We start from the raw sequence: 27810 nt of genomic DNA, 5'->3' as shown, positions 1-27810 counted from the left end.
CTCACAAGTTCATTACCCAGCATACAAGCCATAGGCCCCACCCTGTTTTAATATCTTTCTTCTCAACAGATAGCCTCACATGCAGAAGCTACACAGTTGGGAGATCTGTGCCAAATCTGGAATTTGCAGTGGCTGATGACAGACAGCAGTGTCGATTCCGTCACTCTGCTTGATTCCCACCCATGTCTGATGCCTGCTGAGAACACACTCTGTGTGATTCCACCCTGTTTCCGTCTCACTCGCCTTTGTCACGATACACTCTTCTTTTCTAAAGCTAGCTGGCTCTTTGTCTAGACAGCTCCCTCCCTCATCTCCAGATGGCTTTGTCTGGGAAGCCTACAGTCTTTTCCACTACCACCCCAAGATGCAGAGGCAATTAAATCAGGCTAACTCTCATGGTGTTACTCCAGTTAATAGGCATTTACCAAACAGGTCGGCATTTTCTAGAAAGAAAATGACAACATTTTCCTCACTTAGTCAATTCTCTGGGAGATTTATTCCTTTTAGAGTTAAAACTCTTCACTTGGAACATGTCAGAAGCAACATCTCAAAAGCAAGATTCCAGTCTCCCAAGTTTTCTTTTGGACTTTCTGTCCAATATGTGGACTTTATTTGTCTGCAGAAGACTGGGATTTTAGGAAATGAATTCCCTCAAGATCAGGTAAATTGGGAGACACAAAACTGGGCCATCCGGAGACATGATTTATGTCCATAAAATAGAGAAGCTTATTGCTTTCTGGGGTTTAGTCTTTTTTGCAAGGGGAGGCGGGGTCACTCTGTGTTGCCCATGCTGGACTCAAACTCCTGGATTCAAGTGATCCTCTTGCTTCAGCCTCCTGAGGTAGCTGGGACTATAGGAATGCACCACCATGCCTGGCTTAGTCTGATTTAATTCAGCTCCCTGATTAGACTCATCTACAGTATCTTGATATTTGTTTTTCTCCTGCCAGGGTACAGGCAGATTCTTTGATTTTCAGGTTTTGGATTCTTGATCTTTAAAACTTTATGTACTCTGAACCACCAAACCCCTCACCAGAGAAACGCTGAACAGGGAAGGCTAAGAGCCAGTTTTTCCTTTTTTATGTAGTTTAAAGTAGACTCAAATGTATCCCTATAATAATGCTTATTTCTTTCTGATATGCTTTCTTAAAACCTGAGAGAATGAGGTAGAATTGAAACTAACATACTAGGAATGGCTAATCCACTGTAGTCATTACTGATGTGCTAGTGTTTTGGCCGTTTTTAATTATGGTAATATCTACATCACAGTTATGATTAGCAAAATGAAGCAGAGAAGATGATGCAAGTAAAATTTGCAATAACACGATTCATATCCATTACATGTTTTTTTCTAGACAACCTGAATGAATAAAAGATGTTAATGCCAAAATGAAGAGTATTTATAAACTTTACCTATATTGTTAACAACAGCAAAATAGGTGGCAAACCTGGAAGAATTTCTCTTAATCCTGGGGCTGGCATTATTGATTATGTGCCTACCCGCCATTTTGAGTTAGATATCTTAGGTCAAATTAAAAACAATTACCTTCCCAGAATTTGCTATTTGCACGTGAGAAAAGTGGTTAAAATTTACAGATAAAGAAAATGTCTCCTTATTTCTCATAGTGTTCTTCTATAGTCTGTAGAGCATTCCTCATTGGTTAAACTGGGATAGCGTGATTCTGATCTCATAGGATTGTTATAAGAATTTAATGACTTTAACAAGAGTATACTATTACACATGGTGCAGTAATTATTGGGTATTATCATTATCAAGTCCAGGCTAGTGATGATACTTCAAAATCAGTATTTAAATACTTCTTTGATGACAGGAATGAAAAGGAATTATCTACTAACAGACTGTTTTTAACATTAAAAGATATAAACAGTATAATATTTTAATGTCGTTCCATTTTCATTTATCTTAAGTTAGAAGCTTCAGATTTATGACTTGATTGACCTCCTGATATAATTGAATAGAAAAACATTCATCGTTAGACTGAAGACATTGAATTTCTATTTCCAGCTCCAGGAAGCAGCTGATTATGTTGTCACATTATTATTTTAAAGAGCAGCTTAATATAAAGTATGCCAAAGCTGTTGTTATTTTAACAAAATAACAAAATAATTCTCCAACAATGATAAGCAGTGCCTTCCTGAAGCCTAGTTCATTTAGTTGTGTGTATGGGAGAATGTTTTAAGGTTAATTTCAGTTGGAAGATCTTTGATGCGTTATTGCTGCTGAAAACCAGATGTTTTACTGGAACATTACTGAGGGTGTTTTTGTTGTTGTTTTGTTTTTTTCTGAGGTTGTGATACCTGTTGCTAAGATATTCAGGCTTGTGTCATCTCTGGTGATATTTTCTAAACTGTATTCCATAAGACATTAATCTTGCAAAATGCCCCAATAAACGGGGACATTGTGATTAGATAAGTTTACTGCACATGCTGTGCCTACTTTGGGAGGTCCACATTGCTTGTGAGCTAATTAAAAGCTTTGAGAAGTTTTGGAGTAAAGAAATACATGGATAAAGAGTATTATTTGTTATGGTATTTTGGAGTTTCAAGCACTTGTTTCAGGTACTAAAGCAGATCCAAAACTGCTTTTTGAGGCCAATTTTTGCCCTAGATGCTGTGGCCGCCGACTTGTTTGGCAACCTCTTATCCAGGTGAAGATTGTAGGCAGTTTTTCAGCCTCTATAATGGAGTGTTAATTTTGCACGTTCATGTTTGGTATTTGAAGTTCTTTCAGGCATGAACACGTGGTACCTGCATTATGGGTTTTTTCATTAGAGTTTAAACTTGAGGTAACTTCCATCTATATCCTGTAACAGCCACACCTGAGTACAGAAAGAAAATAATAGTCATGCCTTTTCTATTAATTTAGGTTCCGCTCATAAATTAATGATCATGGTTCATGAGAGAGATATATTCCTTGACTTCTTCGGTTGTAGCCCCCACAAAAATACCCTCACTAGATGACATTAATGTTATTTTCTTAAATTTTATTGAAGATATATGTAATACATAACATTGTTAGGATTATTTTTTCAGTCTTCTATTGCATATTTTTGTTGAAGACATATTACTAAATGTGCCTTATTTAAATTCCCCTTATTAATACTTCTTGATAAAGTCTGTTTGAAATATAGTGATAAAATATTTGTTTTTCCCTTAAAAAGTATTTTATCCTATCAGATATGAATCAAATATAATTGAATATTTTTTCATGTTTTTTCTTTTTGCCTAGGCTGCCAGAAAGATCAAAGTCACATTTAATACACATCAACCATCATAGTAATATCTACACGTTTTTTTAGAAAACAGGCTTCTGTATTTCTTCAATTCCTTTGGTACTTAAATTTTGTGGTGGAAGTGAAATACTTAATATTTAAAGCCTGTGTCCAGAAAATTAATCTTGAAACCATTTGAATGGATACATTTTTTCATAGATATAACATTATATGTGTGTTAGATTTCACACTGGCCTTCAGAGCTTCCTAATCCAGTAATAGCTTTGTAATATATACATAGAAATTATGATTAAAAAAGAAATACTCCTATGTTTTATAAAATTAAGTATGCCAACATTTTGGAATATTATTTAAACTGATCATTTTTTTAAAGTTGTAATCATTACAAAGTAAAACTAAAATATAATGAAACATAGATGCTGGCTATGAAATCCAGAGATATAGGTAATATTATTTTATTTTAAAAATGTAGATTGATTTAATTACTTTTTCTGGAGTAAGCTAAAGATGCAGGTTTATTCAGTGAAAACCAGAGATATAGTTATTGTAGGCAACATATCTCAGATGCTGGTGCCAGGAATTGATGGCAGCTGGTTGCACACTGTGTTCACTCCAGTGTTGCTCAGTGCATTGAACTAAGCATTGTTAATAAGGGATGACACATTGAACATGCCAACAAAGTAACATCAGTAAAATATTTTAATATATTTGTATGTTTTTGGACACCCTCTATATTTTCATTAATTTTGCATGATAAGAAAGGAAGAAAAATGAGCCCTAATGATCTGTGGTTATATTTTATTATATCCAATTTCATCTACATACTATTTTCTTGATTCTAGGAGAGCACCAGGAACTGCTCTTACAATTATCCCAAATAAAGCTCTCACATAGTAGGAGTCATTTCTTCAAACCTTCTCTCTCCCAAAATATACTCCCTTTTTTTCTTAGTTACACAGAGCCATGATATAATAATTATAAACAAAGGGTATGCCTAGAGAGTAGAATGCCAGGAGAAGAGAATGATGACTGAACTCCAATCTTAAAAGGCAATCTTGTGGAAAGGGTTAGTGGACTGACTCTGTGTATACTTTGCAATAAAACTAGAGCCAATGGGTTGAAGCCTTCAGAACATAGATTTCCGCCTTTAAAAAATTTTTTCTAAGAGTTATAAGTGTTAAAAGCATAATCAACCATTTTGTAGAATTTCCCCCCAGTGGATATATTTAAGTAGAGCTTCAAAGCCAATTTCCAGATGTTAAAGCACCTGTTTTATGGGATCTCAAAGCTCCAGTTTCTCCCACTGTTGTAGCACCTGATAAATCACCAAGCTCTGAGTTTTGCATAATTTGCTTCTCTACCCATCTCCAGGGAGAGCCCCTTGAGGGTAACAACCATATATTACTTATTTTTGTATCCCCATCCATTAGCACAATGCTTGGCACATAGTAGATGCTCAATAAATGTTTACTGAATAGATGAAGGTATGAATGGCTGCAGTTGAAATAATGGTTGAAAAATGTTTTCTTCATGTTGTAGAACCTGTCCTTCATATTGAAGTCTGACCTGGAGATCCAGTATGTAAAAGTGATAAAGATGGAGCTGTTCTGGTTAAGTGGAATTCTAGGGCCTAGGGATGTACCCTCTGAGTCCTTGAAGCACCTTTGAAGAACTTCTAGGGACATAGTTTTAGAATCACTGGTCTACAAAGTCAAGTTTAGAAAACGTTTTTGATTTGCTTTTTGATTTCTAATTCTTTGATTCTCAATCTCTTCATTTCAAGTTTCCTGGGTTTCATTTTCACACTCACTATTTCTTTTCCTTGTCCTCAAAATGTTTTTGAGGTTAAGAGAAGGTGTGCTAAATAGGAAGGGCCTGTGGTTATGTTCACCCCAAGACCCAACTTCATAAGTTCTTAAGCTGGAAAGGTTGTATGACTGACACATTCTGCAGCTCTTGCTTAAAGATTTCTGCTGCAGCCTTTTGGTTTCAATACAGATTTGGTGGTCATACCATGGCTTCAGTGTCCTGGCTTCGGTCCCTGATTACAGGTGAACCAGGAGTTTTGGAAGCCCATGGTCACTCCCCGAAGGTGGAATTACATTTTATAGAATGCAGGAGAAGAAAGTAAAGGGAAGGCTCATCTCTGAAGATAGATATAGGCCCTCCGCCCTGCTTCATCTTTTGTACTTAGGCAGAGAGAGAATGACAACTGGGGAGAAAGGCTAGTGATGAAGTAGTCATTAAACTGGCCAGAAAGACAGAAGGAAGGAGAATAATGAATGCTAGGAAGAGATGTGTCCTGAGCCTAAGTCTTGCTTCCAAACAAGGGAAATTCATATTTCATGTGCTTCTGTGTCTGAAATTGCATGTACTACCTGGATAGTCATTAGTGATAGTGCTCTTCAACCTTGAAAGTCCATTAAAAGAAGACTTTGATTAAATGCACTGACCAGAGACAGAAGAGTATTGTGATTGATTATAATCTGCTTAGATGAGATAAAAAAACTTAAGTTGTGGGAATGAGATAGTTTGGATGCTGTCCAAAATAGCATGAAAAGCCTTTGATCCAGTTTTCAGTAGATTTGACATTATTATGGCAGTAACTTGGAACTATTTTATTGTGTTCAGCCAGTTAACTAAAGATGATATTTTAGACATATTAGAAGAGAAATAGCTAGGGTAAAGACAAAGAGAAGGTAGGGGAGGGGCTAAAGAGAAAGAAAAGGAGCCAAAAGATGTTTTAGAAGAAGATCATCTAAACCTTGTTCTCACACACCCTGTCTCCACCTCCATTACAGCGGCTTTCATATAATTACTTATATAACTCAGTGAGGACATTCTTTAGGCACTTAGTAAATTCTAATTGGCTATAAGTAGGAAAGGAGTAAAAGAGTAGAGTGTGAAGACAGCAAGGTCAGGGAAGAAGCCTTAAACTGACCACGTGAGCTGATAATGAAAACATCTTTGTTGAAATGTTCTATATACAGGATTTACATTGAAACTAGTTTTGCATATGCAGTGATTTTTCAAAACCCTTATCAGTCTTCAACAGGTAAATAACCTATTTGTTTGAGCCATTCTGAATTTAGCATTCACCCCAAGCTCTCTGCTCCACCTGCATTGCTCGGTCTTTGGCATATGACCTTCTCTCATTATTCATAGAGAACATTGGAAGGATATGATGATTGGTGTGAAGGAGGCCATTTGAGATAGAGGTGAGGAAAGTACTGGGAGCTCATGTCACTAGGATCTAATGCATCATAATGTACTAACGTGGAAAAATAGCAAAACAAAGACATGAATGATAACAAGGATAGAGAGAAGGAAGGAGATTTTTCAAAAAGATTAAAAACAGTGAATTAGCAAGAAAAAACTTAAAATAAGTAATAAATGGTATTATCACAAATGTAAAGAGAGCATAATAACAAAAATATTGAGGAATGTGCTGAAAGGGAAGAAAGAGGTGTTTGGTGCTGGGTGCAGTGTGAAGTCTAAGCTCCTCCATTGAGGGATAGAGTTACTATGTCTGAGGCAGTCTTGGTGGCAGTGCAGGCTTCCTTTGGCTCCTCTTAAATCCAAGGGTTGTTTTCAGATCAGAAGTTCAAGGTAGTCATTCTCCAGGCAGACATCTTGCTTCCACTACTCTTAGATCTGCAATGAAGACATTTTTATGGCTAAAAATTATTGCAGCTACCATCATCAAAAGAGTATCCCTGAAGATATACAGTCCTCTTCCAGCAAAAAGTTCCACATCATTTTTTGCCTCTGGTCTAGGAATATAACATCTTCCATTAAAATATTTTCTATGTCCTATATACCATACACTCCAATCTCACTCCTCATGAACAAACTCTGTGCAAGAGGGTGTTTAATATGCAACACTGTTTCTTCAGATCATATTTGTTCCTCAATTTATTTTAATACAGTGTCTACCCCATTACCATTCTGAAACCGTTCTTACAAAGGTCACCCATGACAGCTAACCTGTTAAGGGCCAGATCTTACATGAATCATTTTCAGCACTTATCCTTTTTTACCTCTCTGTAGAAAGGGTGCCTCCTTCTTGAAATCCTCTCCTTCCCTGATTTCTGTGACAGAGACTTTCCTGGACTTTTTGCTGTTCTCTGGCTAGGCCTGCATCAGATCGTCATTGACTTTCAGCCTGCCACCCACACCCTGCCTGGTCTTCTGCCCTCCTGCCAAAAAAGCTGTGTTCTGCACTCCCTTATTCATCTCATCTTGTTGGTTTTGAGATGGAATGTCATTAGCATCTGTATTTTCGGCCAAGACTAGGACATTTAGAAGCCATAAAAATGGAAATCATATCTTCCATTTGATGTAATTCAAAATAAAAACAATATGGAGTCATTAAAATAAGTTTAAGGAAGTTTAACAAAGTTCTTAAAATTTCCATGATGCTGATACTTCTTTGGAAAAATAATACCTTTATTATTGGGTAACCCAATTTTGCTAATGCCGTAATCTCTGTCATCTTGAAGGGCAGTCCAACACTGTTCTTGTCACTTTGCATGTTTTCTTCTTAGGTTGGCATGACCCTTTCTCCTTGTTCCAGCCACCCTCCCCTCAAATAATTCAGAAAAATGAATGGAACTTGTTGTTGTGCAATTGATGTAGGAATCTCTTTCTGTTTTACTTTTCTACCTGTTTTCTCCCCTTTCTTTGTTGTTATTTGAAGTTTCTCAACATATTTCCAACCTCATCTAGTCTTTCTTCACGCTACCCCCTTCTATCGTCATCTCATTGGTACAGCATTTGAAATTACTGGAATATGACAAGTGCTGCTGTCCCCATGTCTTTGGAATGCTGGCCCCCCACTTCCTGGAACACTCTTGCTCCTCCTTTTACCTGACTAACCCCTGGTCACCACACAGATCTCAACTTGCCTCTGTTTCCTCCTGGGAACCTTTCCTGGCCCTTTAGCTAAGGTAAGATTCATTTGCTGAATGCAACCCAGTCCTTCTTGTCTCTTCCTTGTTATGCTTTATGTACCTGTTGTGGCTTGTTTAATATTCATAAAATACATATGAGCAGAGGCCATTTATGTCTTGTTCAATGCTATATTTCCAATGCCTAATGTTCTGTTACTGTAAGTAATGTTGAGTTGAACAGATGAGATAGAAGTACTAAATTGGCAAAATCTTACTTTATTTTCCCCAACCCAGTTCAAATGTCATCTTTCTTTAAAGTTCTCCTCCCCACTAGCAAAAATGTACTTCTCTCATAGAACTTACACATTCCATCATGATTGTTTAAAAGTCAACTAACAAAAAATGACAAGGTTTTGAAAGACAAGAAAAGACTGAGGAACTGTCCCAGAATGGAGGTGATTAAAGAGACATGATGACAGAGTGCAATGTGGGATCCTGGAGTGAATCCTGGAACAGAAGGACCATAGTAGAAAAACTGGTGAAACAAAGTTTGTACTTTAGTTAATAGTATTGTACCAAGGTCAATTCCTTAGTTGTGGTCATTGGTATGAAGGTTATGTGAGACATTGACATTAAGGCAAGCTGGGGGAAAGGTCTACGGGAACCTTTTCTACAATTTTCAATTTTATTCTCAAGGTTTAAAATTACTTTAAAATAAAAAGTTAAAAAGAAAAGCCAACTAGGAGCTTTCTATAGACAAAGTATATCTTAAGAATGTAGGTTTCTAGCCCCTGACGGTGTCCAGTCTAGTAGGTGCTCAATAAACACCAAAGTAATTTACCCTTGCTTGCTCGCATTTTGGTTATTTGCAGTCTGTGTTTGTGCCTTCCCGTTCTGGTCTTACCTAGCAACAGCTTGGCTTCTTTAGGGATGACCTAGCCCCAGAGTGCGTATGCTTGAGAGGCCAGTATCCTGCCTTTCAGTGGCAATGATGCTGTACTACATACATCCTATGTATTGGTAACTTGCTTTCATCAGTACTGAGGGTAATAAGGAAGATATATAAAATAATAAGAGAAAGTGGGAAATCTGGGCTCTTTTCTACCTTATTTTATTTTATTTTTTTGAGACAGGGTCTCACTTGGTTGCCCAGGCTGAGTTCGGTGGTGCACTCACAACTCTGCAGCTTCGACTTCCTGGGCTCAGGTGATTCTCCCACCTCAGCCTCCCAAGTAGCTGGGACTACAAGTGTGCACCACCATGCCCAGCTAATTTTTTTGTTTGTTTCTTTGTTTTTGTAGAGATGAGGTCTTGCTATGTTGCCCAGGCTGGTCTTGAATTCCTGGCCTCAAGCCTAGCCTCATGTGATCCTCCCACCTCAGCCTCCCAAAGCGCAGGGATTACAGGTATGAGCCATTGCACCAGCCCTACCTTGATTTTAAATGATACAAGTTTTGCCTTTGAAATTAAAATTTTTATTAATATTTGCGTGCCTAGATAGTCCAGTCAGATTTTCAATTGAGCATCCTTTTTTCTTATGATTTAATAACATCCTTTTTTTTGTTTTACACATCGAGAACTGACCACCTTTTTACTAATAGCATCTCTTCTCAAATTTTGTGCAGAAAATGTTCCTTTAAAATGTCTTAAAGATATAAAAGGATATATTTATCCTATTACATTGTAGTAGAAATCGAAAACACTATGGCTTTTATTAAGGTAACTTGCGAAAGTTGAAAAAATCATTTAAAAACCTGAGAAACTCTTGTAAAATCCTCACTGAGCATTGCCAAGAGCATTCTAAACTTAGTCTGTCACTTTAAAATGACTATATAATAACACATGTAATTAATATGAGCTATAATAAGACCTTCTAATCAGCTGAAAATTCAAGAAAGGTTTTTTAAAGGTTGAATCCTTTATATAAATTTTGGGTCGATGTGTAGTTATTTTCCCCTTGCTCATAAAACCTTTGATTTGCAATTATTTCCTATTGAAAACACAGAATATTTCATTTCAATCATACCTGAATTGTCATTTGCTCTCATAAACCATGTATTCCTAACAACAGAGTTAACAGAGTTAAGATTATCTTAGCAAAGAAAAGTCCCTCTTGTCTGTTTCTCAGTATCCTCCCCTGGGGCTTTCTGCCCTGCCCAACTACTGACCTATGTAATTCCATGGCATCTATCATCTCTATCTAGGCACTAGGCACTCACACCTCACAAACACAAACATCCACATATGGAAAGTGAGGAGCTTGGAGCAGAGATTTCCTACAGTGAACATTTTTATAAAACAAGAACCAGGCAACTTGCCACATTCATGTTCCTTCAACTTATAGTAATGGGTAACTGGATGGGGCAATTTGAACTAGAATTTAAAGTAAAAAGGAAACACAAACAGCCTCCATTTGTTTATATATTACAATTTTGAAAATGTTTACTGAATACCCAAATGCTATCTACTTTGTGAGGTATCACAAATGCTTTTACAGAGTCAACATGCATAGAGACTCGGCAATATTTCTTGTATCTAAGGACTTGGGATGGTGAAATCTCCTTTGTTGGGGACACCGCCGCACCATAGAAGTAGCCAATCTTTTAAACTCTCTTTTGCTTTACCAATAAAAAGACAAACAAAAACCAAGCTTACTTTTTTTTTTTTTTTTTTTTTGAGACGGAGTCTCATTCTGTGGCCAGGCTGGAGTGCAGTGGCGCAATCTTGGCTCACTGCAACCTCTGCCTCCTGGGTTCAAGCGATTCTCCTGCCTCAGCCCCCCGAGTAGCTGGGGCTACAGGCACCTGCCACCATGCCCAGCTAATTTTTGTATTTTTAATAGAAGATGAGGTTTCACCATGTTGGCCAGGATGGTCTTGTTCTCTTGACCTCTTGATCCGCCTACCTTGGCCTCCCAAAGTGCTGGGATTGCAGGCGTGAGCCACTGCACCCAGCCCAATCTTAACATTTTAACAAGCTTCCTATTTAGAGGAATGGGGCTTTCATAAGCAAAGAACTAATATATGATGAACTCCCCAATTAGATATGTCTTTTAGACACAGTCTCAGAATATAAATTCCCAGAATTTCATACACATTTCTAACCTTTATTTTTTTAATTCATAATTGAAAACACCATCAGCCAACTTTCAGATCAATTGATTTTCCATCTGTAATCCTTGCTTCTTATCATTTTGACTAATTAATACTTCCATTACTTCCATTTTTCCATGCAGTTCTTGGCCAGTGGGCAGGGCAGCACCACCATGCAGGGGTTTGAAATATTTGTTCAATAACTGATGTGCAAAAGTCTGGGTTATAGAAAGGTTGAAAACGTCTCTACTAAGATTATACTACAGTGCCCTCTAGCCTATATAGCAGGGAGAAAAATGTTTCCCCTTCCTGCTGTTCGTTTCTAGTGGCACATTACAGTATTTGTTATATAAAGGGTATGAACCTGCTATTAAATACCATACTTCCTAAAAGGCAGACATAAAGTTGCTTTCTTATAGCAGACATAAAGTTACTCTCTTAAAGAGTCAGTGCCTTATTGCTGAAGAAATATCCAGTATCCTAAAGTGTCAACAGGTGCAGAAACACTGCACTGCTGTGTCTAGGGACTTTCTGTTGAAAACCTTTGCTTGGCTGAGTAAAAGTAGAGAAGAGTTTAACTTCCACCTCTCTTCCTCATCCTCCATCAGAAGGCAGCAATCCATAAACCCTATTCTTAAGTGTGGCAAGTGCAGATGCCTTTGGTGATATCTAATTATCCTTGATCTCTAAATCTTTATTGTCTATTGTTAATATTCTTTCCCTTCATATCATTTTGGGAAAGAACAATATCTGTAGATTTAAGCCCCTCTGTGTCTATGTTGTTTTACATTCAACAAATGGACTTTAAAGAGAAAATGTAGTGTTTCCTAAAATCTTTCTTTGATTACTTGGTATCTGTGGTTTTCTTTCCTACCTCCCCTTCAAACAGAAGCCTTGAAATACTAAAAACTTAACCTCAAGAATTTTATTAGGCAAAGCTCACAATATTTTTTTTGGAGATTTTCTTTAAAAAATAATTTATCTTTCTTCAAAATCTTCAAATTGTAAAAGTAGGTGAGGAGTAGGACGTAATTTATTCTACTGTGTTGGTTAATTACCTTGAAAGTTTACTTAAAAGGCAGTCTCTTTCCTGATTATACAAAACATTTAATGGGAGGAAAAAAGCGCTCTTGAAGTATTGCCATACACAGACTTTTAAACTTACAAAAAAAAAAATACTGCAGCACGTTTACACTCTGCCGTAAAGTACTATAATGAATAATTAAAACAACTAGAATTGTCAAAATAAATAACTATGGATTGCGGTGTAGTGCTCTAAATTTTTTTAATGCTTTTTTGCATGTTGATTTACATAGCATAGTAATAAGCCAAGGATTTCCCAGTCATTAAATGTGAATTAACAAGAAAGTATTTTAATGGGTAGTTTTGTCTTATTTCAGAATTTGACTAGTTATTTAATTCTATACCCTTCTCTTGCATTTACTCTAAAAAAACTTTATTTGTATAAATAATGTATTTAAAAGTAAACAAATCAGAACTCCATGGTCTGAAAAACAGAATTTAGCAAGTAATTTGTCACATATATGTGAAACTTTCCCTAGTACCTCACTTCCAAGCATTGAAGAAATGAACATTTCACGCAGAACATGTATCTTTACTGTTCAATAATTCAAAGGCGCTAACAACAATATGCATTTAAGGGTCTTTATATTTCATTCGAAATATAAGCTCTTAAAACAACATCAGTATTTCTGTGTCTATATCCAAATATATTAAATGATGTCTAAGTGAATTTTCCCAGAAGATTGTCACTATTTCCCATATTAAGTCATTGGTATGAAAAATTCCAGTTCACTTTCATCTCTCCCTGTATCTCTTTTGCAATATTCCGAAGTGGCCTACTTGGTAACCTCAACTTTGAGCTGATGAATGAAACTGGCAGTTTTCACGAGTTGTCTCCTAGTCCTGGAGCAAAGGACTGAGTATAGGAGGAAGACTGCTGAATGACATCTGGGAGACTGCTCAGCTGATCTGAGATTTGAAGCTGGTGGTGTTCACATACTTCTGCACCATCCCAGAATCTTTGCCTGAAACCATCCCTCAGGCCAGCTATTTCTTGGAGGTCTATGACTAATGTCACATTGTAAAGGAACAAAAGTTTTTAATCCATGTTGGTGATATGATTGGCATTCTCATTTAACCTCATAATATATTAATATGATCAAATTTTGCTAAATATGTGAACCTAAATCCAAAACAGTGAATTGTTGAGAGTGGGAAATAAGTCTGGGGAGGTGGGAGAGAAGGAGAGATTCTAACACTTGTTGAATACCTACTAAGTGCCAGGTGCTTGCTGTGTATCATCTCATTGAATCATTGCAACACCATTGTAAAGAACTAGTTCCCCAGTTTTGCATGTTTGCACATAATGTTTGCCAATAAAAATATTAATTGCTTTCCCAGTGTTACCCTTGCCCAGTGAATCATGGGTCTTAATTCTCCACCAAGTATTTCTGACTGCAAAGCTCATGTTTTCTGCCCATATGCACATGATCTGAAGGATCAGCTCAGCAAGAAATACTTAAAGTTTTTTGTTGCTGAATGCATTCTAATTTTGAGAAGACTTTATGTATGCCGTTGCTTCCCAAACATTACAATACAATTGTGGAACACTCAATGGAACTTTAGTTCATTATGGCAGTGAGAAGGTAACAAGGAAATAAGAGCAGGTCTTTGCCCTTCCTGTTGCTCCGTGTCTCTTGCCTGATGCCAGGTTTCCCTCAGACCGGATATAAGACTTGGACCTGTGGTTTAGGTGTCATTTGCAGAACAGTAAGTCTCAGGTAGAGTCTTATAGTTCCTGATTGTAAAGGTCAATCCAGGTTTATTAAGGCTACTGTACATCCCAGCTTTCCTGACATAGCCTTGAATTGAAGGGTTTTTATTCTTCATCATAAAAATGATCTCTTAATGTGTGCCATCTTCCCTTGTAAGACTATTTGATACCTTTGCAAACAAGAAAGCCTCTTGTCAAAACATATAATGTGATTTTTCTATTTGGAGGGTCTCAGAAAGCATAAGCAGAACTGAGTGAAATATGGAGGGCCTCCCTTTCCACCAGATGTGTCCACACGGAGTGATTGAGTGGTATGCCCTGTGGCAGCAAGAGTGACAAGTCTTAGGCCTACTTCTGCTTTCACTTTTTCTTTTGTCTATTGCTTAAAATAACTGAGCTTTATATTTTGTTCCCCTCATCATGTGAAATTGCAGATGTTTACTGGTTTCATTCTTTCTTTTGATGAACTAACTCCCCCTCTAATGGATGGTTTTTGTTTTCAAAACAAAGCTCTACATTTCAGTTTGAATAGCTCCCTCTGATATAATAAAGTTGTTCTTTTAACCCACGTAATCAAGATTTCCTTTCATTTTAAACTTAAAAATAATTTAGAAGATGTGAGTGATAAATTTCCATGCAGCTGATTTAAATATTCTGGTTCATTTTCATTCATGTATCTCTACTCCCATGGGAGAAATGTCAAATTAGGGAAATAGCAGTGCATTCCCTTCCTACTTTCAAAAAAGTGCATTCCCTTCCTACTTTCAAAAAACATGCAGGATTTAAGAGCCAAGACCGAAAGCATTTTGTCTTAGCTTTTAGCTTAGAAACTGCTAGTTGCCTACCCAATATCCATTCTCCATTTACTCCTAGAAACCTGATGTTTTTCCAGTTGGCAATGTGCCCAGATACACACTCTTATTTCCTAGCTTCCCATGGGTGGTCAATGAGATTAGGTAGAAGTCCTTGGGTGTGCTTTCGGGAAGGCTATGTGAAGCAGGCTGACTCAGTTGAGAGCGAAATCTTTTTGGCCCTTCCCTTCTTCCTCCTCTTTTTGCCTGAAATGTAATATCTGAAGTACTATAGCCACCTTAGGCCTTGCAGATAGAAACTATGTAGAAAGATAGGCTCCAGAGTTCCTGATGACTTTGGACCTGCTATAGCAGTGTATGTGTCTGTTTTAGTCAGTTCAGGCTAAGACTGGGTGGCTTAAGCAAAAGATACTTAAGTCCAAGATCAAGATGCTGGCAGATTTGGTGTCCAGTGAGGGCTGTTTCCTGCTTCATAGATGTGATGGCAGTGTTTGCCCTCTGTCCTAACATAGTAGAAGGAGAGAGTGAGCTCTCTGGGGTCTCTTTTATAAGGGTGGGGGTTAGGATTTCAACTTTTGCATTTTGGAGGGGTACAGACATTCATAACAAATGCTTACATCTCTGCTTCATTTATCTGAAGAGGAAACAAACCTGTCTTGTTTAAGCCACATATTGGGAGTTTCTATTATATACAGACAAGCCTAATCATACGTGATACTATTTTCTTTACCTTTCCCATGACTGTAATACAAAAACATCTATTCCTGCTTCACCAATCTCTTTACTTCTCCCAACTCTAATTTCTTCCTTTTCCACTTATTTCTAACATTCAAGAGGACATTTTCAGGCAGGAAGTGCCTGCCTAAAAATCACATATGCTATCCTGCCCAAGAATGGAGAATGTATTCACGGCTATTTCTGCTAGCATTCAAGAGGACATTTTCAGGCAGGAAGTGCCTGCCTGAAAATCACATATATAGACTGGTCCTGCCCAAGAATGGAGAATGTATTCACAGCTATTTCTGCTGTTCCTTTCTTTGTTCTCCTATGAATATGGAGATTTTCAAAGAGGCCCAGAGACATTTCACAGCAGCACTCATTGCAGTAGTTGTGGGATAGAGAAGTATAGGACAGAGTAGTTCTTCTGCATGCATGAGCAATTGAAGTCTAGTATCTACCCCATAGCAAAAGATGAGTTGTATGAGGTTAGAATCTCACATGGGTTGGATGCAGTGGCTCATGCTTGTAATCCCAGTGCTTTGGGAGGCCAAGGTGGGAGGATTGCATTAGGCCAGGAGTTTTCAACCAGCCTGGACAATATAGCAAGACCTCATCTCTATAAAAAATTAAAAAAAAATAGCCAGGTATGGTGGCGTGAATTTGTAATCCTAGCTACTCAGGAGGCTGAGGTTGGGGGATCACTTGAGTTCAGGAGTTTGAGAATGTACTGAGCTATGATCGTGCCACTGCATTCCTGCCTGGGTGACAGAGCAGGACCCTGACTCAAAAAAAAAATTTTTTTTTCACATGGGACAGGAACACAGTTTCTTTCCAGTGATGTCTACAGGAAGTACGTTCTGTCCTGACAGCAGCATTTCACTGAATGAGTGTTTCATTGACTAGTGAATGAGAGAGCTCCCTTTAAGCCTTTATTGGACCTGGGTACTCTTACTTGCCTTCCTGCAGCTTTCTATGGGACTGCTAATGTCAAAGAAGATAGAGATCAAGTTCAGTCTGGGGTGAATTAAAAGAGTGATCCAAGAAGCAATATGGACATAAATTGAGAAATTAGAGTGAGTTACTCAGGCAGAAATGCAAAGAGAAGTGCTAGGGATACAACACCAGAAAAACAAGACAACCTGATCCCTTTCTATGCTACATGCCCCTGCTGTAAGAAGATACTGATGCTGTCACATGCATGCTCTGTCATAAGGCTCTGTTTCTTCTTGCTACTGCCAGGATCCTTGGTGTTGAGGCCTTACATAAACTTTCCTGTTCAACAACTCAATCCCTGTCAGCACAGGCTGCTATCCCTCTAGGCATCAAAGCACTTGGCATGTTTTTAGAGAGTAATTTCAAGGTAGTTATTGTAATTGTTGCTAATAAACACACTACATTGGGCACAAGCTGGACTAGGAAAGAGTGTCATAAAAAGAAATCTGTAACGATAAGGGATTGTAAATTGCTAACGAATATCCTAACAAAATAAAGCTTTTATTAAAATTAAGAATCTCTTTCTCTTATGAAAGAACTGGGAAGGATTATTTTAGCTTTACTTGGCATAGGCTCTTCATGATAAGAGGAGTGTATATATATGCATTTTGAGGGCAACATCCAGAGCTTGGAAAAGGTCCAGAGAAGAGCAAATGCAATTATCAATAGGTTAGAAAATTGGCCCTTTAACAAAAGGTTAAAGGAGTTGGATGCATTTAGCCTGGAGTAGAAGCAATTTAATAACTGTTAAAGAGCTGTTATTAAGGAGGACACTGACCAATGTTCTCTCTCCCCATCGAGGACACAAATAAAAGGAATTGTTTAAACTGGAAGAGAAGAGAGGGATTTAGATTAAATATTAGGAAACATTTCTTAGGAGTGAGCATCATTAAAGAAAAAAATGCCATAAGCTATAACCAGTTCCTGAGGAAGGCTAAGGACTCTGTGTCTCAGGATATTAGTGCAGTGGGCACAACACAGGCTTGAACTCAGACAGAACTGCTTTTGAATCTCAGTTCTTGCCTCGGCTAACATAAATAAAAGGATCTTAAAAATTCCTCCACTTTGTAGAGTTTTTGGGGAATGTGGAACATAGTATTTGGACACACATTTAGGTGATAAAGGTGATAAATAAACATTATTTTCCCCCTTAACTACTGTACTGTTGCTTGAGATTTTACAGTACACAGGTTAGGCAATGTATTCCTGTCAGTACTGATTATTTTTCTTTGTTTTGCAAGGATTTGGCTTTTATTTTTTATTGAAAAATGGATCCTAGCAATTTGTGGCGGATTATTATTACTTGGTTTTACAAAGCCATAACTGGTGTGTATGTGAGTGTTTGGATTCACACTTACATCTTGAACAAGGAAACATTAGAAAGGTATTTCAAAATCACAGTAAAAAAATACGTATTAGAATTCACAAAAAGAAATCACTGGTCTAAACACGGTATGCCTGAGGCATATCATTAATTTCCCCTGTTTTGCCATAATTGGATCTGTTACCTGGTGTACTGTCATTTCATCAACTGTTTGTGAAAATCTCTATTTAGAGAAAACCCTTGTCTGTTTAGCTCATCCGCCACCATCATGACTGCCTCCCATGCATTTGTAGGTTGGTCTTTGAAGCATATGTTCTGAAGCGGCTGATTGCCTTCCTCAGCTGTAACCTCTGGGTCTTAATTAAGGGAACATTGTATTTTTCTGACCTAAATGATATTATAGCATGTGCAGTTGTTAAACTAGTGGAGTTTTCTGTATTTTCAGAGGCTAATAAGGAGGCAGAAACTCTGAACGTTGCTCTGTCTTGATTCTCACCTCCATGGAAGACTCCAAAACTGTGACCTTAAGCTTTCTCCCTAAGTAGGGGAGTGTGATTCTTAGCTCTTGGGGCAGGGCTTTAGGGCACTTTCAGTGAGCGCTTATAGCTCTTTCATGAAAAGAGCATTGACACATACCGAGTGCCTCCTGGGTGCTGGGTGCCCATCTAAGTGCTTCCCATGCATTGATTCATGCCATCTTCCCAACAACACTGTGACTTTCTAACTGTTTATTATTGCTCACATTTTATAGATAAGAAAATGGAATCACAGCAAATATAAGCAACATGCCCAGGAGCACGCAGCTGGCAAACAGCTGAGCTAGCACTTGGACTCAGGCAAACCGGCTCCCTAGCCTGCACGTGTAACCACTGTGTGACACTGCCTCTCAGAGCAGCTTCGTGTTGCCTTTGGAACAGGTCTTCGGAAGAGTGTCTGGAAAATGCCTTGACACATTCTAATTATTTGTTCCTTTATCATGAGAATGTTTTTGAAATCTTGGAACCAGAAAACTGCCAAGCTATCTTCTTAATTCTTGTTTCGTGACACTTAACTTCGAATACAGAATTTATTATGGCTGGTTAACTTAGAACTCTCTTGATTCTAAAAACAGCTTCCTGACTTATTCTTCAGTCTGCCAGAGCTGTTCTTTGCAGCAGTATTTTAACCCCTTCACATCTTTCTTTATGTCACCATGACATTAACTTATACCACAACCACGTCTCTGGAAGGGGTAGCAATTCACATGCAAAAGCGTATCACAGATGACACCTTAGAAGCCCTTCTTGACTGGATTCACAAAACACTGACAAAAACCCTCTTTTCTACATCCAGTGGGGCATTCAGGCCCACCAAAGTTTTTTTTTTTTTTTCAAATTCCTCAGAGGTAATATTCTCACAGTCACTCTGACTTTGACTTTCAGTTCCCATTGAAGTGTTGATTTCCCTTGCCATCTGCTTCCCTATGCTCCATAGTGACCCATACCTGGCTTTCTTCTCCTCCTAGACTTCCCTGTGGATTGCACACACACAAGGCATTTTTAGGTATAACAGACTTCATTGAATGTTTGGGGCAACAGGGATCAGTTAGCAGTTCCATCACCGCAACACAACCTCAAACTGAATTTAGAATTTTCTGTTTCTAAATGTCCTCCAGTCATCCCATCACAGAATTCTCTTAGGTCACCCTTGTAGCAAGCTCCAGTCTCTTGCAGCTTCACCCTGCTCCAGTTCTAGCTATACTTTAAATACAGTTTTTCTCGTATTTTATGCACAGTTGTCTGGCTGGCAACTCCTTATTTGACTTCATGCCTGCCTTTGTCTAAAAATTTGTTAATATCTTGCTAAACAAAATGACCATTGATTCTTTACCAGTATAGCAGAACTGGCAGTGACTTTTTTCTCAATGACAGGAATTTTTACTTTCCCCTCTGATATAAGAAGTGGCCATAGTCATTTTGAGTTTTAAACACATTTATTATTTAGGCTAAACTAGTAACAAAAATGTATTAGTGTTGCTTTTAAAAATATGATAAGAAACACAGTGTACTATGGAGTGTATATAACTTCCTCATCTTCTGGTAAATGAACATTAATATGAAAGTAAACAAGTACCACTGGTTACATTAACTGCAGGAGGTAGTGGTGGGTCTGCGGCCAGCTTTACCTTTGGGGAGAAATTCTTGAATAAGGCAATGATTGCTAATCAAATCTCATTTCTGCTTGTTAATGGTGCCCAGTAGAGAACATTACCCATACCTCAGTACAGGGCTCAGGTGGAAACAAGGGGAGAGAATGGATCCAGACCAAGTGAGGCTGTGACAGTTGACTGCTATAAGGGTGCATTAGTCTGTTCTCACACTGCTACAAGAGATACCTGAGGCTGGGTAATTTATAAAGAAAAAGAGGTTTAATGGACTGACAGTTTCATGTGGCTGGGAGGCCTCACAATCATGGTGGAAGGCAAAGGAGGAGCAAAGGCATATCTTACATGGCAGCAGGCAAGAGAGCGTGTGTAGGGGAACCGCCCTTTATGAAACCATCAGATATTGTGAGACTTATTCACTATCATGAGAACAGCATGGGAAAAACCCACCCCCTTGATCCAATTACCTCCCACCAGGTCCTTCCCATGACATGTGGGGATTATAGGAGCTACAATTCAAGATGAGATTTGGGTGGGGACACAGCCAAACCATATCAAAGGGCATCTGAACAATCCACAGACCTATCCCAAGAATGGGTGTAGTGAAGGCAGTTCATGGTAACAGAGGCTGACAATCTGGCACATGGTACCAGAGGCTGACAATCTGGCACATTGGGGGTTCCAGGTGGAGCACAGAGTGCAAAGTCAGGCATAGCTAATCCACAGCAGAGGCACCTGCTTCTTCACAGCAGCATGGCAACCACTGACTGGAGGATGGCAGCAAGACCCTGAGAGAGGGGCTTAGATGGGTCTTTGTCTAGGGTTCTAGTCCTACAAGGAGTCAAAGTTATTGGTCAGCATGTCCACAAAGATTATGGAAAAAAAATGTTTCAACACAGTAACTGGAAAAGTTGCCATTGGAAGGCCTGAGGGACCTCTACTGCTTGTCCTTTGCAGGGTCTGATTGACAGCACAATTTAATTCCCAAGTCTGTGTATGGGAGGCAGTTTGTGTCTTCTGATCTAATTCTTGCCATTTTCATGATTAGCTCAGGAGCCTTGGCAGTCCTGGGCATATGAGGACCTTGGAAGGCAAAGTCAGGGAAATGTGTCAGGGCCAGTGATCATAGAACATCATTCAGCACACACTGGGATACAGAAGACCCTGGCTTTCCTCCTGGGGCATAGGCAGCTAGAAGGAGCATTGTTTCTATTCTTATAATGCAAAAATTAAAAAGTGTATCAAACTATAAGTTATGAATTGTCTGGAACTCATAGAGGACCTTGGTTGTAGGACAACCAACTGACTCAGAATCTAAGAAGAGAATGGGGCCTCCAGAAAGAGACAAGACACACATGCTGGCTTGGTAGGGGGTAGACGCTGGTGGGTAAATTGATGGAGGCTGAGAGTGAACTGATAGGAAACTGAAGAACCTGAGGAGAGACAGAATTGTGGGAGTGCGTGTACTCTCTAGGGCTTTCCTCCATGAACCCCAATGGGTACTTACAGAAGATATTGGAGAAAGACTTTTAAATGTGTCCTTTCTGGATAAAATAAAACAGGAAAGGGAGGTACTTTAGTTGAAAGGCTGGACCTTATGGATGAGGAAGCAAGACATGTGGACTTTTGAGGGATGAGCATTCCAGGCAGAAGGAGCAGCAAGTACACAGGCCCTGAGGTGGGAGTGGCCTGGCTGGTGAGAGGAGTAGAAAGGAGACCAGTGTGGCTGGAGCTGGATGATCAGGGAGAAGAGGAATAGAGATGAAGCTAGAGCGGGATCAGGGGCTGGGTTGTATAGGGTCTTTGGGATGACTGAATGACAGACTTTGGCTTTTGATTTGAATAAGATGCTGAAACCATTGGAGGGTTTTGAATAAGAGATGATTTAACATGACCTTTGATTTAAAATGATCTTGAAAATATTTGGCAATTTCCAATGAGGTTCAACATGCATTAACCCTTTGACTCTGCCATCACATTGCTGGGTATTTATCCTAGAGAAATAAGAATGTATGTTTGCACAAAATCTTATGTATTCGTGTTCATAAAAGCTTTATTTGTAATAGTCCCAAATCAGAAATAACCCCAAATGTCTTTCAGTGCTCAATGGGTAAATGGAAAAACAAACTTTGGTATATCAGTATGATGGAAAACTACTCAAGAATAAAAACAGCCATGTGCAGTGGCTCACACCTGTATTCCCAGCACTTTGGGAGGCCAAGGCAGGAGGATTGCTTGAGCATAGGAGTTCTAGATTAGCTTGAGCAACATGGTGAGACCCCATCTCTAGCAGGAAAAAAAATTAGTCAGGTGTGGTGGTGTATACCTGTAGTTCCAGCTACTTAGGAGTCTGAGGTGGGAGGATCTCTTGAGCCTGGGAGGCTGTGTGAGCCATGATCGCACCACTGTACTCAGCCTGGGCAACAGAGCAAGACTCTTTCTCAAAAAATAATAAAAACAAAGAGATATCGAGTACATTTAACAGCTTGCATGGATCTCAAGGACATTATGCTAACTGAAAAAAAAAGCTGATTCCAAAAGGTTTTATACTGTATGGTTCCACTTATATAACATGTTCAAAATGGAAAAATCATAGTGATGGAGAACAGATCAGTGGTTGTTGGGGTTTAGGGTTGGGGAAGGGTATACCTGTAAATGAGTGGCATAGGATGTTTCTTTGTGGTGATGGAACAGTTCTGCATCCATTTTGTTTTTTGTTTTTGTCTTTGTTTTGTTTTGTTTATGAGGCAGCGTCTTGCTCTATCACCTAGGCTGGACTGCATTGGTGCTATTTGGCTCACTGTAGCCTTGACCTCCTAGGCTCAAGCAATCCTCCCGACTCAGCCTCCCAAGTAGCTCAGACCACAGGTGTGCACCACCATACCTGGCTTATTTAAAATAAAATGAAATTTTTGTAGAGATGGGGTCTCATTATGTTGCCTAGGCTTGCCTCAAAGTTGTAGGCTCAAGCAATCCTCCTGTCTTGGCCTCCCAAAATGCAGGGATTGCACGTGTGAGCTACCACATCCATTCCAGTTTTGTATCCTGATTGTAATAATGATTGCAGAAATCCATATATGTGATAACATTTCATAGCAAAAATGTGTATATATGTGTATATATATATATATATATATATATATATATATAAGTGAGTACATGAAAAGAGTGGTAGACTCCTGAAAAGGTCTCTCATTTAGATAAAGTATTGTACCAATGCCAGCTGTGTGATGTACTATGGTTATGTAACTTGCTCTCATTGGTGAGACCTGGGAGAAGGATACACAGAATTTCTCTGTATTGTTTTTGCAATTTCTTGTGAGTCTAAAATTATTTCTAAATAAAACATTTTTTTAAAAAGGATCTCTCTGGAAGTTATGTTGAATCAACACTGAAGGGACAAAGGGGAAGCAGGGAGACCAATTAGGAGGCTGCTGTAGTCATCCAGGTAAGAGATGATGGTGGCTGGGACCAAGGTGGAATTGGTGATGGAATTCCTACCTGTCCCTTCCAGGCTGTGCAATGGGACAACTTTAAGAGCCAGAGTCTCCAGCTGTCACTACCCTGTCACCATCTCTACTATCATCTCTGGACCCCATATTTCACCTGTGCTCACCCTGACACCACTTCTGCCCTTGTGTCTCCTCACAGCAAGTGTGGGTGCTACTTCCCCTGAGATGCCATGAGTTTCTTTTTCCTTATTGCCAGGATTGCCCTGAGCCATCACAGGCCCTTGATTTTTACTATCTAAGCTGTATTTCCTCTGCCCATCCATTAGGAAGAAGATTGCTGTCTGGTTTGAACTGGAATTTCTCGCTATGTCCCACTGGAGGTATGTCATAGTCTGCTCTTCTCACTCCTCTGTCTCAGGAAACATGGTGGAATTTTCTTAAGAGGCTTCGAATTCCTTTTCCTCCTTATAGGGGAAGAATTTGCCTCAGTCATATTTTCTAATGGCATCTCCTCATCTGTCAGCTCTTTCTCAAGGTACTTTCCCATGTGAGAGAAGGAAGGAAATCTCCATGTCAAAGCATTTTTCTTCCTACTGATTTAATTTTATGGTTTTTATCCTTGTCGTCTTTAAGGAGCATGGCTACCTCAATGCTCTGTGGAGGGAAACACCAAACAGAGGCTCATCCCTCCCAGTGTTTAGCCCCTGTGATGAGGAGGATGCAGCTACTCCTCTTCTACTTTTGATTCTTCGGTCATCATTCTAAAATCACCACATCAGCCCACATCCTTCTGGTGCAACCTTCAGATGGGAGAGAAATCCTTTCTTGTTACTTCCTGACTGCAGCCAGGCCATCCACTGTCCCATCCTTCTGAAAGTATGTGCTTTGTGGCCAGATATGAACATTTTCCCAGGGGTAGCTGCTCTGCTAGGTTCTTGATACGCAAAACTTGAGCCCTTGAGAGGTTCTGGACCATTGAGTCCCAACTGCAACCTACTTAATATTTCATAGTAAGGCTATGCAAGGCCTCGTATGAATTTTAATCATTCTTGACATTATCTCCAAAATGGTTGGGACTTTTGCTAGTGCTTGTCTAAATATGGACTAAATCTTCATGGTGGAAAAAAACATAAAAGCTTTACCTTGCTTTGAGATCTTTTCACTTTTACTTCATTAAGACAAATTCCTTACTGAAGTATACATGACTTCTAGTTACTTTATAACAATTATAAAATTGCTGTTTAAATGAACTATGTAATTTTAGAATAACATTAAAATATAGCAACACTTTACTACTTTCCCCATTTCCCTTTCAAATCCATATGTTCTCTGTGATGTTAAGTCTCTGAGGAAGACCTCATAAAGTCATTGAGCATCCACTGGTGATCCTGCAAGATAAAAGATCCACAGCCTGTGTTTCAATTCTGGCATTAATGAAATTCTTTCTAGACACAGCACACCTGTTACCCTGTCACATTCTCTACCCTCTTGCTAAAATTTTTCTTTAGGCAGATAATTTCTTTTTCAGATCTAAAGATGGTTAACCCATCAATATGTATAATAAACTCATTTGTATTCCAGTTATAATTATTTACATTTATTAAAATTTTATCTATTCTTTTTTCCCCTAATTTTATATTCCCTGATGCTATTTGATACTGAGCAGAGAATAGTATTTAGTTGCAGCTGTAGTACTTTCAAATGTTGTGTCATCTTTCTCTGACACCCAGACTAACAAGTAAGTTCTTTAACAGCATTACTCAGCATTATCCAGTTTTGACTTGTGTTCACCTGTGTTCATGTTAACAGCATCAGTGTTTTCACAGGCAATTTTTTTAAACCTAAATTATAGTTAAAATCAGTTTTACCTAAAAGTTTTAATTTTAGTTGGGTTTGCATTCAATAAGATTAAGCTTAGATTTCTAATCGTCATAAGGTAAAATATGTTTGTGGGTCAAGCATTGCCTTTGGAGCAAAACTGACCTGGATCGGAAATTTACTTTGCCACCAAATGGCTATGTTCACGAGCATTTTAAGTTCTCTGAGCTGGCCGGGTGTGGTGGCTCACAACTGTAATCCCAACATTTTGGGAGGCTGAGGTGGGAACATTGCTTGAGCCCAGGGGTTCTAGACCAGACTGAGTAACATAGTGAGACCCTGTCTCTACTAAAAATGTAAATATTAGCCAGGCATGGTGGCACATACCTGTAGTCCCAGTTATTGGGAGGCTGTTGGGAGGACAGTTTGAGAGCCTGGGAGGTCAAGGCTACATTGAGCCATGATTACACCACTGCACTCCATCCTGGGTGACAAAGTGAGACCCTGTAAGATAAAAAAAAAAAAAACAAAAAACAAAACAGTAGCTGAGCCTCCGTTTACCTCTCTATGAAATTTAATCTGAAGGCCATATATGTAAAATAGTACAATGCATGGCATATATTAGGCACTCAATAAGTGGCAGTTATTAATTATTACTATTAGAAATGTAGTTCCAAATTCAATGATGTGAAATATAGCAGGTTGGTACAGTGTAACACATGATGACATTTGTGTTACACATTTAAGCCTTAAAATTATGCAAATAGAATAAACTATGAGCTTAAGAAAATTGATATTAACTTTGATCAAAATTTGGAAGTCAATTAGCTGTTTATCCTGATCAAGGAATGAATTTTACCTTACACCACTGATTATTTGGCATAGTTACTTTGACTTTTATAAACAAATCTTAAAATATTCAACATATATAACCTTAATAATGTGCAATGTTGGATTATAGTTCTCCAAAAGTCTTTGAAATTATTATTATTTTGTTGTTTTTGAGACAGAGTTTCACTCTTGTTGCCCAGGCTGGAGTGCAATGGTGTGATCTTGGCTCATGGCAACCTCTGCCTCTCAGGTTCAAGTGATTCTCCTGCCTCAGCCTCCCGAGTAGCTGGTATTATAGGCCCCTGCCACCACGCCTGGCTAATTTTTTGTATTTTTAGTAGAGATGGGGTTTCATTATGTTGGCCAGGCTGGTCTCAAACTCCTGACCTCAGGTAAGCCACCTGCCTCGGCCTCCCAAGGTGCTGGGATTACAGGTGTGAGCTGCCGCACCTGGCCTGAAATTATTTTTGAAAAGGAATGTGTGTACCACATCCGTGCACAGACAAACAACTAGACTTACAATAGAGAAAGGTGGCAGATAGGAAAAATAAGTTTGAGACTGGACTCTGGCACTGACTTTATTTCTTTGGACAAATCATGTAACTTCTTAGAGCTTCAATTTTTTGTAGTTCAACTCTGTCTTCTAGCATTGCTTCTTTATTAATGTCCCATTATGATTATAAAAGGCCAAAATGTGTATTTAAATGTAGTCTTCAAATATTTTTAGGGCACTCTTACTCAGATTTGAATTTATTTATTTTTATTTATTTATTCAATGATATTCGATTTATTTAAATGTGGCTTTTCACATTTGATGATAGCAACTGTGTTCAGTAGAAAAACATATTATAAACTCACAATATTTTAGCTACTGTTAGCAAAAATAGGAACTTGAAATTCTCTAGATCTGTGGTTCCTAACCCTGACTACACATTCCTGTAACCTAAACAGGCTTTAAAAATGTCAGTTCTGGCAGGGCAAGGTGGCTCATGCCTGTAATTCCAGCACTTTTGGAGGCCGAGGCAGGCAGATCATCTGAGGTCAGGAGTTTGAGACCAGCCTGGCCAACATGGCAAAACACCGTCTCTACTAAAAATAATATGAAAATTAGCTGTGCGTGGTGGCACATGCCTGTAGTCCCAGCTACTCGGGAGCCTGAGGCACAAGAATTGCTTGAACCCAGGAGGCAGAGGTTACAGTGAGCTGAGATCGCGCCACTGTACTCCAGCCTGGGTGACAGAGAGAGACTCTATCTTAATAAAAGTCAGTTCTTGGCTAGGCCCTGTGGTTCATGCCTGTAATCCTAGCACTTTGGGAGGCTGAGGTAAGATGATTGCTTGAGTCTAAGAGTTTGAGACCAGCTGGGGCAGCATATTGAGACACCATCTCTACAAAAAAAATGAAAAAAAATTAGCTAGGTGTGATGGTGTACGCCTGTGGTTCCAGCTACTCAGGAGGCTGAGGTGGGAGGATCACTTGAGCCCCAGGTCAAGGTTGCAGTAAGTGGTGATTGCACTACTGCACTCCAGCCTGGGCAACAGAGAGAGACCCTGTCTCAAAAAAAAAATAAAATAAAATAAAAATAAATAAAAAAGTCATTTCTTAGGTTTGTGCCCCTGACCAGTTGAATCAGAATCACCGGGGTTAGAACTTGATTTCTGTGTTTGTTAAAAGCTTTTTGA

Source organism: Gorilla gorilla, chromosome 10 (assembly GCF_029281585.2).
Source record: "Gorilla gorilla gorilla isolate KB3781 chromosome 10, NHGRI_mGorGor1-v2.1_pri, whole genome shotgun sequence".
Classification (NCBI taxonomy): Eukaryota; Metazoa; Chordata; class Mammalia; order Primates; family Hominidae; genus Gorilla; species Gorilla gorilla.
This window is presented reverse-complemented; position numbering follows the sequence as displayed.